General features: G+C 47.6%; 1 pseudogene; it reads left to right on the forward strand.

The window, feature by feature from the left end:
* Positions 1-3446: 3446 nt before the first annotated feature.
* LOC146198797 (kelch domain-containing protein 3 pseudogene) lies at positions 3447-5398 on the forward strand (annotated as a pseudogene).
* Positions 5399-8158: the final 2760 nt, after the last annotated feature.

Here is an 8158-nt window from a genome sequence, read left to right on the forward strand (position 1 = left end):
TTTCTTTGGTAGCTTTAACCTGAACAAAGCCGAGAGCAGTGTTCATGTTATTTGTTTCTATCACCGCAGTGGAGTTGAGTCGGTCCTGGTGGGCACAAATCAGCCTCAAAAAACTAATTCTTTATTGATTCCTTTCCTGCTCTCCGCCCCTTCCCCCCCCCCCCCCCCCTTTCTCTGATGTCACACTTTCAACACCATCATGCGACATCATGCTCCTCAGGGCATTAGTGCTTGTTATTGTCTATATCGCTAATACGTTAAGACCTCTTCGAAGGTGAAGCTGGTGTAAGTCTGGTTCGTGGGCCGCTCACGAGAGGCCTCATGTAACTAGTCATTCTCCGCGATGGTCTGACACGGCAATGAATTGTTCAACCTCGGATGGCTGACACCGCGCTCGACTCTGTCATCATGCCTCAGACTTTTTATTATTATTTAGGTTCTAGCGATGTTGTCGATGCCAGCAATGCCGACCTTCTCGCTTCGTTTGCTGCTGTGGTTTTAGCTAGAAAAGTGCGCGGTAAACAAAACTGCGCGGGCTACGAGTATGGAATATATGAGGACGAAGCTTGTCCTACACATTTTCCAACCAAAGGCGCTGAAAGGAATAAAGGGAAAGGAATAAAGGTTATTCTTGCAGCAACTGTGTGATTCTCGGGAGAAAACGAGTTCCGGTGTCCTCCAACTGCCAAGCACGGTGCCGATAGCCGCACTTTTGCAAGAGCGCCCCACAGACAGCCCCCTTTCGGCGATGAGCACGAAGCTATAACAAGCAGGAAAGGGTAGCAATCACCGTTACGTCAAAGTTTCACGTGAGGCTCCGCGTACTTTTGCCCTAGCTACTCCCCGCAGCTAATCGGTAGAATTTTGGTGTACGTTTGGATAAGAAGACGTTTTCATGCGAAAAAAAAAAAGTCAAGATATGTATTATTTTCACACGAAGTGGCTCTCTCGCGGCAACGGGCTCTGGAGTGGAATAGCAGGCAAGGAAGGTAGTCGGGTCCTCCCAACAACTTTCATCCTTCTTAGAAACGCCCCGTGTTTTCAAACGCGTGTAAATAGCTACCAGCGCAGGTCGTTAAGATGAAGGCTCCCATCACTACACCACGTTAGCAAAGTGACTAGGCGAAGCTTCCCGATGCTGATGATCGAGGGTAGCGCGCCCGTGAGCTTCCCGGAAGGGCCAACGATAATAACGGCGGCCGGGTTCGAACAATTTATCATGAGGCAATAATAGGGTATATTGCGTGTCGCGCGCCCCTGCGACTTAGCCTTTGTGCATACATGCTTACGTGCAGGAAGAAGACGGGAGCTATATAGATGTGAGCGACGGGCGAAAGACGCAAACAGGACGTCAGGTGCGCCGCCTCGCGCAGTGCGCCCCGACCTTACAGAGTAATCCCGGCTCTGCGATGCGTTGCACGATAGACCCATGGCACGTCACAATTCTGGGCTCCCCAGCAAGTTATCTGCGAAGGGAGGTGCCGCGTGTTCGGGAATCTGGTGAAGAAGAAAAGATCATTACGCTCGAACACAATGCACTTCCGCCGCGACCTTCATAGCATGACCCGGAGACGCACATTACCCCATATTCGCAGATCCCTCGATTCTCACGCGCGCGTGGGTTTCCGTGCGTGTAGGCACGCGTAGAAAAGTGGAATATACCGTTATGTGCGCGTTGGGCGAGTCAGAGATGTTGTTGTGATTGCGGCGTTATTCATTTATTAAATCTCTTTAGGTATATTTGATATGCTCTATTCTAAGCATTGTTTCGTCCGGTGGGACGAAATATTCGTTGTTTCGAAAGCGAACTTTGTTTTTACAATCATTAGTCCTTCAGGAGCTGGCCGTTAACCTGCTACGAATTGTCCTTTAGAGAGCAAATGTTTGTCCAAAGTGAGCAACGATGGTGTGTAAACGTTCGTCCATACATAGCAGCAGTTAAAAAAAAGAAAACAAGGAAAATTTCTATTAAAAATTACGTAGAAGTGGGGCGAGCTATTTACTAGTTCGTCACCAGTGTTTTTTTTCATAATAATTATGCCGCCGGTACTAGCGTTGCGAATATACAGGTTATAAATATGAAGAATGATAAAAGCACGTGCGGCCCAGTAGAAATTTATCAAATGCATGACTGTTATGCTTTAAGTGTGTGGCTGTATTTTTGCCACGAGCCTCTTTATGCCTCGGAAGGTATACGGCACGCTTATAATGGAGCTGGCGCTATTCGCGCAGAATATGCAATCGAGCCATCTGTGTGTGGACCTACTAGGCTCCGAGTCGGCGCAGTTATGGTAGTGGAAAACGTTCATTCGATCCCTCCCTGAGCCGTATCAGCGCAGTCTTGTCCCCATCAGTGCATTCTTAACAGCGCATTCTTATCATCAGGTTATCAGTTACTAGCCTCTCCTACGCCACTGAGCCTTTCTTGGAGATAGCAGCCGTGGTTTCCGCATGCATTGCAACGGCACTCCTATTCATAGACAACTTTGCCTTAGTTTTTGCTCACTTTTCGCTTTCTCTTGCAAACTTCTATCATAAGAAACCGCAAGCATCAGTTTGGTCGATTCTGAGATCTGTAATGAAAATTCAACATTGTCAAAAAACGAAAAAAGTCATAGCAGCACTATCATGAATTTCTTCGAAAAGAACGACCCTCCTAACTTTTGATGATTGATGCTCTATCGGCCAGCAAAGCACGCATACAATCAAAGGGTCGCCATTATAGAAGCTGCGCTCTGTTACTGCGATTCCCAGCGAGTGTCAGCGCGGTATAAGCTAGCGTCCAGACAAGTGAAGAATGGGTAATATTCCCACAGTGCCCTTGTGGACTAGTGGATGGATGGTTGGCGGGTATTTGTGCATTCCTAAACCATGCGGTATGGTCGGCGGGGAAGGAGAGGTGTACTGATGCTGAAACGTCGTGCCAGGGGGCACGACTGTTGGTCTCGGGTCTACTAGAAGTTGCCTGTCTGTCGCTGTCAGTGCGGATGGCTTTTTTCTTTTTTTTTTCGAAATAGTGCGCTACAGGCGGAGTAGCTCCTACCATTTTCTTGGTGCTTGCGCAGAATGAGTGCACAGACAGTGCATTTAGACCGAGCTGAACGCCAGCTCTCGCGCCTGGGAGTGGATCGCGATTCCGAGTGCTGAATACTGGCAGTGTTCATGTCAACAAAAATTCATTGTTCCAATCAACAAAATTTATTTTTTTCTCCCTGTAAGGTTGAACGGTTTCACCATATATCCCGTTTCTTAGACCGAGTGCAAGGTTGGCTAAACCGAATTCTGCCAAACGAAAAATGTTTTAGGGTAACTCGAAGTCCCTTTGACATTTGGACATGTGGCTAAGGTATGTAAAATTCATCGCATTTGTTTTCTTCCAAACTGTCATCCCCGGAATGTAGGAACTTAATACAGCCACAATTCTATTGCGAAATTGGTGCCTTCTTTTCGCCAGCTGAGTCAGGATAACACTCTCGACTCCTAACTTAGCGCACCAATAAAATGCATCTGTCAACCATCACACTTCCATTTCAAGTCCACCCCGTTCTTTTTCCCATCATTAGTGAGGCCTGCTTGCGTCGGTCGCCATGTGATAAACAGTCGCTTCAGTAGCAGTCAGCATTCTAGAGTGTGTTCCCATCCCTCAGTAATTTTTCTTCTCTGCGAGCCGCAACATTTGCAGACCCATCGGCAATGCACAGTTCGATATCGCCATCAAGCGCGCGCTTCAAAGAAGAAAGAAGCACCAAGGCGCATTAGAAAACCCGGCCCGTGTCCGGACTGGCCAAGGGAAAAGGGAAAAGGGAAGCCCGGCAGCAGTCCGCAAAACGTGAGGCGGTCGTGGCAGGATGTGGACCGCGCGGCTGGAGGGCGCGCCACCCCGCGTGAACCACGCGGCAGTCACCATCAACGGCAAGGTGTACTCATTTGGCGGCTACTGCCCCGGAGATGACTATGACAGCTTCCAGCCCATCGATGTGTACGTCCTCAACACAGTATCTCTCAGGTGGTCGCTGTTGCAGACGCATTCGCACCCCGACGAAGTGCCTTTCCAAAGGTACGGTCACACGGTCGCTGCTTACGGCGATAATGCCTACCTGTGGGGCGGACGTAACGATCAAGATGGAGCCTGCAACGTCCTTTACCGTTTTGATACCGACACCAAGACGTGGAGCCGTCCGAGGGTGTCTGGTCATATACCTGGGCCACGGGACGGCCACTCAGCTTGTATCGTGGGCAAGCGGATGTATGTCTTCGGGGGTTACGACGAGTTTACAGACCGGTTCACGCAGGACGTGCACTTCATTGATCTCGAAACGATGGAGTGGCAGCATGTGGGTACTAAAGGAGAGCCTCCACAGGGGCGGGACTTCCACTCGGCATGGGCCTTTGGAGATCGCATGTACGTGTGGGGCGGCCGGGGTGACAGCGAAGGCCCGTACCTCACCCAGAACGAGGTCTACTTTGACCGCATGGCTTTCCTCGACACAGCTTCGGACACTTGGGTGCACCCGCACGTGGACGGTGTGCTTCCTGAGGGACGCCGCAGTCATTCAGCCTTCGTGCACAACCGAGAGCTTTACATCTTCGGAGGTTACAACGGACTTCGGCTGACTCACTTCAAAGACGTCTTCAAATATAATCCGGAAAACTCGTGCTGGAGCAAGGTGGAGATTCAAAGGGAAGGTCCATGCGCTAGGAGGCGCCAGTGCTGCTGCATGGTCGGCGACAGACTGTTTTTGTTCGGAGGCACAAGCCCAGCACCGAACCAGGATGTCGGTGGGGAAAGCGATGAATTCGATGCCGATGATATCAGGCTCATGAATCACTCCGACCTACACGTTCTCGAATTTAGGCCAACACTGAAGACCTTATGCATGCTGGCCGTTATAGACGCGAGCATAGATATCAGTGACTTGCCACAGGATATCAAGTGGGAGATCAGCACAATGACGACGAACAACGGCAACGCCCGTCTATTGTAGATAACTAGGCGGAATTCCGCCTTCGTAAGCGGCTGCCAGAAAATAATCTGTGGCGTGCTTCACATTACGCTGATATGGTAGCGGCCTTCAAACCCTCTTTGCTAGGCCGCATTCGTCAATGCGTCGCGAGGACAATTAAAGAAGGCGGTAGCTTCCGTCTTTCAGGAAGAGTGCACGTCAAACAACAATGCTGCGATTAAAGCACGTAATTCGGAACGGCGTAAAGAGAGAGGAATGAAAGACACGTACGAATCAGTGCCTGTCACGGCAGAAAGCCTTATCCTGTTGTCGCTGTTCCCATTAAAGCTGGAAAGCAGCGATTGCTTACCACTACTACTTCTCGATCCAAAATGCAGTGGCTTAGGTGACGAAATTCCGCGGACGTGTGCTTAAGAAAAATAAAGCACGCAATGCCGAGCAAGCGCCATGGTCTTGTATTATTGATCGATCATTTACTTAACGACTTTTATACAGCCAGAGTGTCTGTTCTGGCTTTTGTCACGACATTTACAGTAAGGAGACGGTATAGCAATTATACGAAGAAAAAAACCACAGAGGGCACCAAGTATCCCGCGTGCACGCAATGCAATAGCTTACCGCTGTCCGATCGTTCATACCTTATAATCGAACAGTTTGTGTTTATTACTATAAGAATGTAGCCTTCCAGCCGCTGCAGGCGTGCTACTTTGTCCTCCTCTTACCCCTTTTCCCGCTTCAGACGATGGAAACTAATAGTCTGCCACAGCTCTACTCTGGCATCTTAATACTTTGCCTATTGACCCGCCGGGGTGGCGCAGTGGTTACGGCGCTCGACTACTGTTCCCAAGGACGCGGGATCGAATCCCGGCCTCGGCGGCCGCTTTTCGTTGGAGGCGAAAAGCAAGGCGCCCGTGTGCTGTGCGATGTCAGTGCACGTTAAAGAACCCCAGGTGGTCGAAATTTCCGGAGTCCTCCACTACGGCGTCTGAGTCGTTTTGGGACGTTAAACCCCACAAACCAACCAACCAACCAACTTTGCCTATTGGGGCTTTGGATGGGAAGTTTGAATTCTTTCTGGCAGCCAAGCATCGCATGACCGTCTGAGCAGGAATTATGGCAATTCTTCTCTGACACATTGGAAATGGTGTACGTTGCTTCTTTGTGTCACCGCCCTACGTCATGCATGCCAGTACATATTTGAACTCAACTCGACGTCCTGTTGCCTACTGTGACTCGAACGTACCTTGCGGTGTCCAGTAATCTCTGACAGGCATGCGTGCCATCGACTGCCCTCTGTCTTTCGCAAAAAGTCCTACGGTTACCGCAAGAAAGATCACAGAACTGCCTCAATGACGTTTACTTCTGTAGTCAGTGTGCTACCGGCCCGGATTACTCTTCTAATTTCGTGCGCACACCAGAGCCTTGTTGCTGGCGCGTTCCCGGGACGGCTGACTGCGAGTGTATATCGCGGTATGGGGGAGCACCTAGACGCCTGATTTGTGAACTTGGTGGCCTGTTTTCTTGCGGCGAGTCACATAGGTTGACATATGCGCCTGTGCATCTACATAATTTGTACCGCAGAACCACTTGAAATCCATTTTTACTCGAGTCGTTCCGCACGGCGTGCTTATTTACGCTAGTTTCCTTTCTTCAACGTTAAAAAGTCAAAATTGTTTAACCTGTAATTTTAACAGTAAATCGCACACAGGGTACATGTTGTGCCTGTGTGCAACATGTACCCTGATATAATACACTGATATAACACACAAACACAAATACACTGATATAAGAAAGCAGCACATGCGGATGTGTTGCTTTCTCATCTCAGTGTATTTATGTTTGGAGAGCTGTACAATAAAAAGAAACATTAAATGACTGCGACGCCCATAAGTAATTTCAGTGTTCAATAAAATACTTAAAGAATAAAACCAAGCGATCTAGTGATTTAAAATTTCAAGAATGAGTCAGTGGTAACGGCAAGCTACGTTTGGTGTAGTAGAGCCGATAAGTAGTACTCAAAGCAGGATGACTGCTCTTTACAGTCTCGACAAAAACTATATAGCATGAGCGTATCACATTTCTCTTGTGGTTATTATGTTTAGGCAAAAGGCCTACTGCTTCTGACGCGTAGGGCTTCTCATAGGGCGATAACAGGACCCAGCAGCAAACACGAGAAAGAACACCCACCGTCCATTTCTTTGCTTGTTTGACAGTGCTGTGCAATTCAGGCATCAGTTGGTTAAGCCGAAAAAAGAATTTTAACAGGAAGTATTTACTTTATTGTCGCGACCACTTGACAGGGTGCGTAAACATTGGTTATTCAAAGAAACAAATTTAGTGCCTTTCGTTGCGAAACATTTTCCTCACTGTTCCCTTTTGTCGTGGCTCCCTGCAGATGGAACTATGTTCCCTCCGTTAAGTAACCATGTTGTTTTCAATACCCAGCCTCTTTGAACTGTCCACAGATGCTAAGAGTATGTGTCTTGGATGATTTTTTTTTTTTTTCATGAATGATGTTGCGGTGAACATTCAGAGCTGAAGACGCTGTCCTAGATGAATCGAGCGGAAAAGAACCGTTCATTAGCAAAAGCAAGAACAACTATAAGTCATGAAACAACAGTCGCAGCCTGAAAAACTATGAAAAAGCGGAAAGAAGGGTTATTCATTGAAAAATTAAACAAAATAAATTACCGGGAAGGTATTTAAGGACGAAGGAGAACAATTTTTTTCTTAAACCTGTAGTGAACTGGATCGTTTGATGTATATTTATACCATGGCTTCCAAGATTAAGTAGTGCAAAAATTAGTGAATTGATAAAGTTATAAGAAACTGTTCACAGATACGAATCCTGGGTGTTCGTGGTGGGAATAAGTTTATGGATGAGCAAATCGAGTGCCAACGTTTTGCTGCGATATGCCAATATTGAAAGGCTAAGGAAATATTCTATCCAATCAGAATTTGATATCTTATTATTCATCGAGTAATACGGATGCACTCATAGCTAAGGAACTGACAGTGATGACTTGTATAACTTATCTTTAAAAATTTTGCAAATTTTGGGGGAGTAATCAATGAATATGTTACGTTTTATCTTAAGATGTGTTGCGTGAAAGGACACTATTCTAAACGCCGGCGCAGTAGAGCGAAAGTAGAGTCTCTACCTCAAGGTAAGGTCGAATAACGGCTTTCTTTAA

Source organism: Amblyomma maculatum, chromosome 2, assembly GCF_055883805.1.
Source record: "Amblyomma maculatum isolate TAMU_Amacu chromosome 2, ASM5588380v1, whole genome shotgun sequence".
NCBI lineage: Eukaryota > Metazoa > Arthropoda > Arachnida > Ixodida > Ixodidae > Amblyomma > Amblyomma maculatum.